The sequence below is a fragment of the Cannabis sativa genome, chromosome 6 (genome assembly GCF_029168945.1).
Source record: "Cannabis sativa cultivar Pink pepper isolate KNU-18-1 chromosome 6, ASM2916894v1, whole genome shotgun sequence".
Taxonomy (NCBI): domain Eukaryota; kingdom Viridiplantae; phylum Streptophyta; class Magnoliopsida; order Rosales; family Cannabaceae; genus Cannabis; species Cannabis sativa.
The window spans coordinates 14,285,516-14,298,913 of NC_083606.1; positions in this window are offsets into that span (position 1 = coordinate 14,285,516).

Consider the following 13,398-nt stretch of genomic DNA (forward strand, 5'->3'; position numbering starts at 1 on the left):
ATAATAAACAATATAAAACACACACATGCAACAAATTGGATAGTTAGATATATGATTTATTTAATTTTAATTAATTAATTTTCGAAAAAGTCTAAATAAGAAAATATATTTTTGAAACTTTAAAAAAAATTAAATAATTAATTTCAAAATTAAACCTATAAATTTGAAAAATTAGGTTTTCAACAAACCTAAATATCTATTCAATGATATGCTAACAACTTTTCAAATTTCATGTTATTTCAAAAAAATAAAATTAAATATCCAATAAAATAAAATGATAAATAAATACCATTCATCTAATTTTATAATTTAACTTAAATAAAATAATAAAATTTAAAAGTTAGCAAAATATCTTGTTACAATTTAAAATTTCTTGATTAAAATATTCTTATTTTAAATTTCAAATAAGGTCATTTTATAAAATTAATTAAATAATTTAAAATATAAAATATTTGATTTAAAAATAAGATAAAATAATCAAATTTTAAAAATAAGATAACAAAATAAGCAAAAAGATATATTTTTACCTATTTTCAAGGTTCAAATATCACTAATATCTTAAATTATTAAAAAAATATTTATTAATTTAATTATGATAATTAGATTTGAAATATGAAAAATAAAAATCTAAATACAAAATTATACAAAAAATTCGAAATTAATTCCATGAAAAAGCATGAAAAATGAAAAAAAAAATAGATTTGGTATGGATGGTATGCATTGCATACCATCCGCGCGCGTCCTAGGAAGGGGCTGGCGGAAAAACCTCGGCCAAGGAGGCTGCCAGCAGGGTGTCCCACGCGCGCATGACCCCAAATTCAGACAGATCTGCCTTTCTGACCGAGAAAACTTAGACATGAGCCTTGTCCGAAGCCGCACGCACTCGAAAAAAAAGGGATCCACACGCGCATAGGAGGTGTCACACCTCCTTATTTTTTTTTCTGATTTTAAAAGAATCATAACTAATTAAAATAAAATCAAAATTGAGTTCTGTAAAAAAAATTGCTTAATTTTTTCCATACTATCCAATAAAAATAATTCCAGAACAAAAATCCAATTATTTTACGTAAAAATTTTGCAAACATCAATCAATCATCAATAAACACATAGATTAACATGAATCACATCCAAATCACACAAACATCGTTTTAAATCCATATTACTTGAAAGTAAATCAACCAGTTGTTGGAATTAATTTTGCTAGGATCTAGATTTACTAACAAGTATATTTTTAACATCCTAATATGAATTTCTAAAACGATGAAAATAAACACATAAAAGGTATGAGAAATCTTACAGTGGTTGCAGCGGAATTAAATGACTCATTCCGCTTAGATCACTAACCCTTGTATCCTTTTTCTAGCGGAGTATCACCAAGATCTGAGCCCGATTCTCCTTCTTGTTGTTTGGATTCTTCACAGTCTTACATACTATGATTGAGGACTCACTTGTTATGTGTGGGCAGGAACTCAATCACTAATGAATGAATTTTATTTGTGAAGAAAGGCTATGGTATTTCGAATTAGAAGAAGAAGAAGGAAGAGGTCTCATAAACCTAGAGAGAAAACTAGCTTTTTAGCTTTGGAGGCATTAGTTGGATAATGAGAACATAGCGTTCCTTTTATGGTAATTTCCACTAGGGTTAGGGTTGAATTATTTGGAATAAAAAATTGATAAAAATAGAGCAAAATTAGCACATAGTGGCCGACCACTTAACGGGCCCAACACTAGTTTGGTTTTTGCCATTTTTCTCAATTATTTTATCTATTTTTCACAATACCACTTTTTGCAATTTCAACCCTATAAATGCCAAAACTATTTATTTAATAATTAAAATAATTACCAAATGAAATTGACATTTATAATATTTATTAATTAGACTCCACAAAGTCTCTTAATTAATAAATTAACCTTAAAATATCATTTCTTCACAATCAAGCCATAACATAGTGAAAATTGATAAACTAGACATAGTCTAATTTTAGAATTAAAATTGATTAACTAAAATCAATTAACTGAGTCTTACAAGCAGTTTATCTCAACTAGTATGGTGACCATGGGCCTATATAACCGAGCTTCCAATAAGCAAATCTCTAACTTATTAATTCCTCGTTGAACCAATATAGAACTTGGAATTGCACTCTCAGTTACATAGAACGCTCTATATGTTCCACGATATAGATATGCCATTAATTATCCATTGTTATAACCCAATAATCAATGATCCTCTATAGATGATTTACATTGCATAGGGAAAAAATTACCATTACACCCTTTCAATGTATTTTATCCTTAAAACACTTAGCCACCTATAAATGATATTTTAGTAAACTAATATAATCACTAAAATGAGCGCTCTATCATTTATCTTTATTTAGCCAAGCTCGAAGGAAATCATTGTTTCACTTCTATATCCGGATAGAAGCTATAAATTCCATATCTATGATTAGCGCTCCCACTCAATTGTACTATCATGTTCCCAAAAAGTACGTATTACCCGGACCAAAAGGTAGGCTTAACTAACAAATCAAAGAACACAAATGACACTCTCGAGATTGAACCTAACCATGTCAGGATTGAGATCATTTGATCTAGGATCAACTAGGTGATATTGAATTGAATAAATATTACGGTAAAATTATCGTATCTAGTTCAAGTTCAATATCGGTCCCTTCCGATGCATACTCCATACATCCAACCCAAGCTTACTTTATCCAAGGTGCAAGTAAACTATGCTATAGATTATCATATCAGTTAAACCCTGTGTACTGATAAATCTAGGAATACATTTAATCACACAATCTTGATTACTTTCCACTGTGTTGACAACACAATAAACAAGAATATCAATGTGATAAGGATTTTGATGAATTTATTAATCAAATAAGTAAATAAATGATCACATGAACCAAATAACACATTAAACAAGTAATGAAATTAAATCTATTTCTTTATTGATAATTGAATAGAAAAGATTACATTGAAATAGAGTTTTATTTAGGGCACAAAGCCCAACACAATCATCTCCACCACCACCATCCTCATCATCATCTGGACCACCGTCCCCAGAGCTATCATCGCCATTATCATCAACATCATCTTCATCTTTAACATCATTATCTTCAGGCTGATCATCTTCCTAGAATCGAATTCTTCATCATCCTCATTTTTGAAATCACCAACAACATCGTCGTCATTTTTTGAAGAGGAAACCACATCATCTGTTTGGATCGATTGATGGCTAGAAGCAGCACGGGAAGACTAGAAAAAATAATGGAAATTTGAATATAAACGTACACAATATGAAAAAACTATACAAAAACTACACATCAACTACATTAAAAAAAGAAACAAAAAAAAATACCTTGAGAAGAATATCCATCTTTCTGTTCAAATCAGCAAAAGCAGACATAATAATCTGCTGCTGGCTAAGAACAAGGGACACATCTTTCTTCAAATCCTCGTACTCAATACGAGTGATATGATCATGAGCCGTAGATGAGAATAGACCAACATGATAACCTTTCACAAAAGCACTGGGCATATAGATTTAGAAGTGACTTCACGATTGCCTTTACCTTTAACCTTAATAAAGGAAGGAGTCGTGTCACCCAAAAAATAATCAATCAAATTCTAACTAGATCTCTCAACAGAAGTTGGAGAAATATTTTCAAGTTATAACTGTAACAAAAAAGGAATAATAGTGAATAAACATACAATTTATAAAAAAATAAAAAATAACACTTAAACAACAAAAAAATAAAAGTAAAACAACACACATATACCTCCTTTAAAGGTCGAGTGAAGATGATGTAGTTGACATTGTCCATTTTCAACTGAGATACTTTAAGCTTTGGAATTTTTGGCCAGTTAAGAAGCCTAGGAATGACAATGCTTGAATACAAAGGAAGTTTCCCAATGACGTATGGACAACACTCAAGAAACCAAACTTGCAATGCATACGAAAAACCTAATAACCTATAAAACCACCATCCTTTTCCTTCTTCTTAACCATCCTAATATTGACATCAGTCTTACTCTTAAGAGATTCAAGAGTCATCTCAAAGCACTCATTGCCCCACCCATACTCATTATTATTGGGATTGTTTTATCAGGATTTAGATTTACTAACAAGTATATTGAATTAACATCCTAAATATGAATATCTCTAAAACAATGAAATTAAAAACATAAGGGTTTAAGAAAACCTTACATTGATTGCAGCCGAATATAGTGACTCATTCCCTTCAGATCTCTAGTCCTTGATTCTTTTCTGTCGCAGGGTATTATCAAGTTTTGAAACTGGATCTCTTTCTCTCCTTCGAGCTTAGTTACTACCGTCTTACTCACTATGATTGAGTACTTGACTTGCTGTGTGTGGGCATGGCACTCTATCACTCAAGGGTTCGAATGGTGAAGAACAATGAAGGAGGTTTGAAATCACTATGGAATGAACTCTCTCATCTAGGTTGAAGGCAATAGTTAAATTGTTAAAAAAGGGGATGAGTGAGAGCATCATGTTCCTTTTATAGTGTTTCAACTAGGGCTTAGGGCTGAATTATATGGATTAAAAAATAATAAAATATTGGGTAAAAATCAACACTAGGGCCAGCCATGTAATGGACCATTCTCTAGTTACAATTTTTCCACTTTATTTCAACCAGTTATTCTTCTTTCAATAATACCATATTATCTAATTCAATCCTATAAATGACAAAACTATTTATTGAATAATTATAATTAATTATTCAATAAAATTTTCATTTATACAATTTATTAATTAGACCATACAAAGTCTCTTAATTAATAAATAGACCCCAAAACCTCTTTTCTTCACAATTAAGCCCTTGCTTAGTGAAAATTCATAAATAAAACACAGTCTAATTTTAGAATTATAATTGATTATTCAAAATTAATTAACTGAGTCCACAAGCATTATCATCTCAACTAGTAAGGGGACTATGGGCCTATATAATCGAGCTTTCAATAAGTAGATCTAGAATTTACCAAGTAAATTCTCTAACTTATTAATTCCGTCTTGCGTCACTATAGATTTGGAATTGAATAGCACTCTCAATTATATAGAACGCTCTATATGTACCACGATATAGATACGTTATGATTATCCATTGTTACAATCCTAATAGTCAAAGATCCTCTATAGATGATCTACACTGAATAAGGATAAATTTACCGTTCTACCCTTCAATATATCTTATCCTTAAAATGTTAGAAAAATTAATAATATACCCAAGATCTATTTGTATATAACATAGAACACAATAATAAGATATAATAATTTGGTATGTGTACCTGATTGATCCATAGCAATTATCTCAGTTTGATCCACAACAGTTACTCCAATTCGATAGTGTAATACTATCAACTAAGTCTTCCTCCCTAGATCCCTAAATCAGAAGCAGTTTATTTTATCTGATTATCAAAAGGTATACAATTGTGATGAGACAATATGTATTTATAGAGTTAGGGAGGGGACTTAGCTACAAAACCCTAGTTGGGCTGGGCCTGCTCATCAAAGGCTTCAGTCAACTAGAAAAGCCCACACTTATGCTTCACCTAGACTTTACACACAGATGCTAAGCCCATTAACAATTGATCACCAACAACATGGGCTAACACAGCAAAGAACTATCCAATCAACCCAAGTTTTAATAAAACCAATAAAATTTAATGTAAGCCCAAATAAAAGTCTAACATTCTCCCACTTGGGCTACATTAATTTTAATACATATATATATTATATTAAAATAATTTTGTTTGAAAACAACTCATGGGTTGAACAACAGGAAAACATTTTGTGGCCACTTTAAAAATGATAGTTCTCTGATAGCATCTCAACATATCGGTCCAATTTAACCTTTGGTAATGAACTATGACAATCATATTATTTTTAACTCAACAAAAGACATTCATAATCACAAATACCAAAGTATTAAATCGACATGGTCAATAAGTCTAGTAGTGTGGTAAGGAATTATGTTCAACATGTGATCAATTTAAAATAAAATAATATCCTTATCAGTCCTCAATTTCACTGATAGGTGATGCTTAATAAATAAGCCAGTGAAATTAAACACACACCACTTAAAATAAGTTAGTGTCACTAAATATGCTTAAAGAATTAAGCCAACAAGATATCATTGTCATTAAGCAAATAAATTTAAAAGACAATGATCACAACAATATGAACCACATGCTTTCAATTCAATCATTCTCGAGAATATAACAAAACATATCCATTCAATAATAAAAAATATTGAAACATAAAATATAGTTCATAACTTTATTCAGAAAATTATAAATAATAATTTCTAAAAACAAACAGAAAACAAAACTCCCACTAACCCAAAAGATCAAAAGATTCTAAAATGCCCATATTAACAACATGTTTATTAAACAGCACGTCACTTAACCCTTTGGTTAGAGGATCAGCTAACATCGACTCGGTCTTGCAATTTTCAATGACAATGTCTCCTTTCTTGACCAAGTCTCTGACAGTGAGATACTTTATTTCCATATGTTTAGAAGCACTACTAATCTTGTTATTCTTTGAAAAGAAAACAGTAGCATTATTATCACAATAGATTAGCATAGGTGTGGAAATAGAATCAACCACTCGTATCTCCGAAATAAAATTCTTCAGCCACAAAGCTTGCAAAGATGCCCCATAGCATGCAACAAACTCAGCATACATAGTAGATGTTGTGATCAAAGTCTGTTTGACACTCTTCCAAGAAATAGCAGCACCTGCCAAGGTGAAAATATAGCCAGAAGTTGACTTTAAATCATCTACACAACCACCAAAATCTGAATCTGAATAACCAACAACTCGAAGATTGTCAACATGCTTATACACAACCATAAAACTCTTCGTTCTTTGCAAATATCTCAAAACTTTCTTGGCTGCAACCCAATGATCATGGCCAGGATCAGATAAATATCTCCCAAGAACATTGACTACGAAAGCTATGTCAGGTCGAGTGCAAACCTGAGCATACATCAAACTCCCTACTACACTTGCATAAGGGATGTTCTTCATTGCTCCTCTTTCCAAGTCGTTCTTAGGACATTGCTGCTTAGTGAACTTGTCCCCTTTCAGAATAGGAATAGAACCTGCTTTACACAAATCCATGTTGAACCTTTTGAGCACACGATTAATGTAAGCTTCTTGAGATAAGCCAAGAACTTTTCGATTCCTGTCACGATGGATCTCAATCCCCAAAACATAGGATGCCTCTCCAAGATCTTTCATATCAAAATTGGAAGACAGAAAATTTTTGGTCTCATTTAGTGTGACAAATCACTGCTGGCAAGTAAAATGTCATCTACATAAAGAACAAGAAAAATATAACGACTCCCACTGATCTTCATATAAATACACTGATCAAACTTGTTCTCTACGAAACCAAACGATGTCACAACCTTGTCAAACTTCAAGTACCACTGGCGAGATGCCTGTTTGAGACCATAAATGGATCGTTTCAACTTGCAAACTAAGTGTTCTTTTCCTTTCTCCTTGTAGCCTTCAGGTTGAGACATATAGACTTCCTCATTCAGTTCTCCATTCAGAAAAGCAGTTTTGACATCCATTTGATGCAACTCTAAATAAAAATGCGCAACTAAGGCCATAATAATTTTGAATGAATCTTTAGTGGAAACAGGTGAGAAAGTTTCAGTGTAATCAATACCCTCTCTTTGAGTAAAGCCTTTAGCCACTAAACGCGCTTTAAACCTTTCAATCTGTCCCTTTTTATCCCTTTTAGCCTTTAAAATCCACTTACAACCTATTGGTTTAAAACCATCAGGTAATAAAACTAGCTCCCATACACCATTTTTCTTCATGGAGTCGATCTCATCATCCGTAGCTGCTAACCATTTTGAAGATTGTGGACTATTAAGTGCTTCACTAAAAGTGACAGGATCCATAAAATGATCAATATCATATTCTCCTTCTCCAAGATAAACAAAATTATCATGACACTTTGTTGACTTCTTTTGTCTCTGAGATTTTCTTAGAGGAGGTACTTCTGGAATAACTTCTCTTTGTTGATCATTGTTTTGAATAACATCTTCCACAACTGGAATTTCTTCAATAACAGGATTCTCATTAACAATAGGAGCTTCATCATTAATAGGCCCTTCATCAATAATAGGACCTTCATCATCTTCGATATCGGGAGCAATGTATTCATCAACAATGGGAGCATTACCAATTGGAGTAGGATTGAGACTACTATTATCATCTCTTGAAAATGACATAGGAATACAAATTCCTTTAGATGACTCCCCCATTTCAAGAGATGTCGAAGGAATATTTTCAGCAACATCAAATTCCAGAAATTTAGCAGTCTGCGATTCAACAATTCGCGTACCACGAGTAGGACAGTAAAAGCGATAGCCTTTCGAGCGCATTGGATAACTAATGAAATAACAACGATTTGTTCTCAGATCTAACATTTTCAAATTAGGATCATAAATCTTTACTTCAGCTGGACAACCCCATGCACGAAGATGATTCAGACTAGGCTTCCGCCCAGTCCACAACTCAAAAGGGGTTTTGGGAACAGATTTACTCGGAACACGATTTAAAATATAAGTTGCAGTCATAAGTGCTTCACCCCATAAAAACTCTGGAAGATTTGTTCTACTCATCATACTTCTAACCATATCCATGAGAGTGCGATTTCTCCTTTCAGCAACGCCATTTTGCTCAGGTGAACCAGGCATAGTGTATTGAGCAACTATACCATTTTCTTGTAAGTACTCTGCAAAAAGCCCCATGTGTTGTCCTGATTCTGTATAACGACCATAATATTCTCCTCCACGATCAGAATGAACAACTTTGATGACTCTTCCTAATTGTTTCTCAACCTCATTTCGAAAAATTTTGAGTTTATCAAGGGCGTCAGATTTTTCTTTAATTAAATAGGTGAATCCATAACGAGAAAAATCATCGATGAAAGTGATAAAATACTTATTTCTGCACAACGTGGTGGAATAAGGACCACTGATGTCCGTGTGGATAATTTCCAATAAAGATTGACTGCGGTTTGCAGTCTTCGTTCTTGTTTTAGTCAATTTTCCACGAGTACAATCAACACAAGTATCCCAATCAGAAGCATCAAGAGGAGGAAGTATTTCAGATTTAATTAAACGATCAACCCTTTCCCTGGAAATATGACCCAATCTTTTGTGCCATAACAATAAGGATGTTTCCTTAATATGAGGTCTTTTACCCACATTCACAACATTAAAAGAGGAATCTAAAGGAGCCAATGACAACTTGTAAAGACCATCAGAATAAAAGCAATTTCCAATAATTTGAGAGTCAAGTATAATGTCAACATTATCATTTGCAAAATGAAAAGAATATCCTTGTTTAACCAAAAGCGGAAGCGAAACTAAATTCCTTTTAAAAGTAGGAACATAAAAGGTATTGTTCAAAATAATCTTAACAGTAGACTGTAATTCAAGAATAAATGTTCCAACATAGATAACGTCAACTCCAACATCATTGCCCACTTTAAGCTTGGACTCCCTCTCACTTGGCTTCCTGAGATCCCTTAGCCTCTGTAAGGAAGCAGAAACATGAACAGTAGCACCACTGTCTAACCACCAAGAATCAATAGGAACATCAACTAGATTAGATTCAAAACAAACACATGCTAATAGATTACCTGATTGTGCTTGCTTCTTTTCTAACCAAGTCTTAAATTTGTGACAGTCTGTTCTCCGATGCCCTAGTTTTTCACAAAAGTAACACTTCACATTAGAGTATTTGGACTTTCCATTGTTATTCTTCTGTTTATTCTTATGCTCCTTACCATTACCATTCTATTTAGTAGCACCATCATTTTTATTCTTGAATTTTCCTTTTCCTTTGTTGGGCTTGAGGTGAGAAACATAGTTAGCAGATTCATTCTTCTCCCTTTTAAGCTTGCTTTCTTCAGCTACACACTGAGAAATTAGGTCGCTGATAGTCCATGTTTGATTGTAAGTGTTGTAGGCTGTCTTGATAAGGCTGAAAGAGGCAGGAAGTGCATGAAGAGCTCGATGAATAATGAAAGAGTCAGGAAGAGGAATATTATGATCTTTCAACTTGGACTGAACATTCACCAATTTCAGAATAAAATCTCGCACTCCTTTTAATTCATCATACTTAATGGTTGCCATTTCATCCATAAGATGTCCAGCTTCAGCGTTTTCACCAGTGTCATATAGTTTTTCTACAGCATTGAAAAACTCTTTGGCATTTGTAGTGTCTGGCAAACCACTCAATAGATGTTCAGGAATAGATCTTTTCATAGTAAGAAGACTAAGACGACTTGACTTTTCCCATTGTGCATGATGAGTTCTCTCGGCAGCTGTACTGGATTCAGTAAGATCAGCAGGTTTTTCTTCTCGTAGGCACAAGTCCAAATCCATTATGCCTAAAGTAAATTCCACATCTCGTTTCCATGTCTTGTAGTTGGAAGCATTCAAAATATGGATGGAAGCATTATTGTTGTTCACAGAAAAGGAGACTGAAAAATTCAAAAATTAAAACTTGAATAAGCAATATGAGCAATGTATTAGAAAATATTGTAGAATCAACTGGTCATTATAAACTCCCCTTTGGGGTGAGAATATAACACACACATGATCTACCTTCATGAAGTTAACAACAAAGAAAAAAATACATATCATTTAAGAATTTTATTACCTTTGGGCAAATAAATTTCTTAAAAATATGTATTAATTCAAGCAAAAAAAAAATAATAATAAATTTATATATTTAAATTATTACCTTTGGGAAAATAATTAAAATATATATATATTTAATATTAACTCACTTCATGGAATGTGAACTAATATATGTAAATACTACCTTTGGGCAAGTAATTACACATATAGTCAACCAAAAGATATAATATTTTCTTCAACATGTGAAATTTGGTGATAAAACAATCTTTGAAAATTAATAATTTTCAACCAAATTTCCAAAAGAGATATATAATTGTTTTATTATATTGATAATCAAAAAATAAAGTGTCCACCATAACACATTATTTTTGTATCAAACAACCAAGTTTTATAATTTTAGAACAACAAATAATCAAAAGATGTGAATATAAGAAAATTGGTGGAGACTACATAGTCAAAATAAATTAAATAAGAGAGTGACTATGTCATATGGAACGAGAAGAAACCCAAAAAATTTTCTATGATCGAAAGATTTCGAAAAATCATCAAAAATTATTTTTAATAATTTTTTAACTACATAATTATCATTAAAATAGTAATAATTATTAAACGGAGTCAAAAAATTAATTAAAAATCATAGAAAAATCAGAAATTAAATTCTAATAACGCTGAAAAAAAAACGTCGAAAAACGACATCATAGGCGGCCCCACGCGCCCCCACGCACCGCCTGCGCGAGTGGGCTTTGCGGCTGGGAGTCATCTTCTTCCTCCAGCATGCTGAAAGCGGGTCGAGCCCGACCCGGTGGCAGGCGGTCGGGTCTGGTCGTGAAAAACCGGCGAAAACCGACGGAAAAATTGGGGAAATTGATGTGTTTTGCTCGGCATGGAATTTCTAATGGATCTACGCTACTAATTTCGAGTATTAAAGATTAAATTTGCAAATATTTTGCTAAAATCAATCCGAAAATTGAAGAACACAAAAGAAAAAATTGTAATGTCAATCTTAGTTTAAATTCGAAATTAATTATGTAGGAACATTCTTAAACAATTGATAATGAAAGATCTATAATCAATTTTAGATCAAAAACAATAAAATCAAAACACACAAATTATAATTTCATATTATAATCATATAAACCCTAAAACTTTAAAGTTAAATTTCTCTTAATATACACAATGATTTCATGCATATAATATATCAAAAGAAAGAGCATTTAATGAGGAATAAAACCCCTAAACTTTTAAGATCGAAAAATAAAAAATTCAACATAAAATAATAACGAAATTAATATGTAATTGGAAAAACAAAGAAAGTAACATATACATATTAATTGTTATAAAAATTATAGGTTCTAAATCATATACAATAGGCAATCTGATACCACATGTTAGAAAAATTAATAATATACTCAAGATCTATTTGTATATAACATAGAACACAATAATAAGATATAATAATTTGGTATGTGTACCTGATTGATCCATAGCAATTATCTCAGTTTGATCCACAGCAGTTACTCCAATTCGATAGTGCAATACTATCAACTAAGTCTTCCTCCCTAGATCTCTAAATCAGAAGCAGTTTATTTTATCTGATTATCAAAAGGTATACAATTGTGATGAGACAATATGTATTTATAGAGTTAGGGAGGGGACTTAGCTACAAAACCCTAGTTGGGCTGGGCCTGCTCATCAAAGGCTTCAGTCAACTAGAAAAGCCCACACTTCTGCTTCACCTAGACTTTACACACAGATGCTAAGTCCATTAACAATTGATCACCAACAACATGGGCTAATAAAACAAAGAACTATCTAATCAACCCAAGTTTTAATAAAACCAATAAAATTTAATGTAAGCCCAAATAAAAGTCTAACATAAAACACTTAGCTACCTATAATTGATACTTCAGTAAACTAATATAATTACTGAAATGAGGTCTCAATAATTTATCTCTATTCAGCCAAGCTCGAAGGAAATCATCCTTTCACTTGTAAATACTTATAGAAGCTATAGATTCTAAATCTATGATCAGCACTCCCACTCAATTGAACTACCATGTTCCCAAGATGTAAATATCTGTCAGAACCATAAGTTAGCTTTCACGAATAACTTGAAGAACATAAATAATACAACTAAGTTGAACCTAAGTATATTGGGATTAAGATCCATAAACCTAAGATTAACCATTGATATTGACTTAGAAAGATATAAATGTAAGTTTATGATATGTTATCCAAAATCAATATTGGTCCCTTCCAATGTATACCCCATACATCCGATACTGGTAAACTTGGCCAATACCCTGAAAAGGACATAAAACTTATCCAAGGCGTAAGTATACCTTATTGCTGATTATCATGTTAGTCTAAATCTAGTGAACTGATAAATCATGGGAATTAAACTTTTGAACATATAATCATGATTATGTTCCACTGTGCTAATGACATTATAATCATGAACAAATATATACATATTTATATATATGTTCTGGACTTAATAGAATTTATACATCAAATGTAATCATGAAATAAATTATGTGAACCATGCAACAATGTAATAAGGATTTGAATGAATTTATATATCAAATAAGTGATCACATGAACCGAATAGCACATTAAACAAGTAATGAAGTAAATCTGTTTCTTTATTGATAAATGAATATTCAAGATTACATTAAAATGGGATTTTATTTA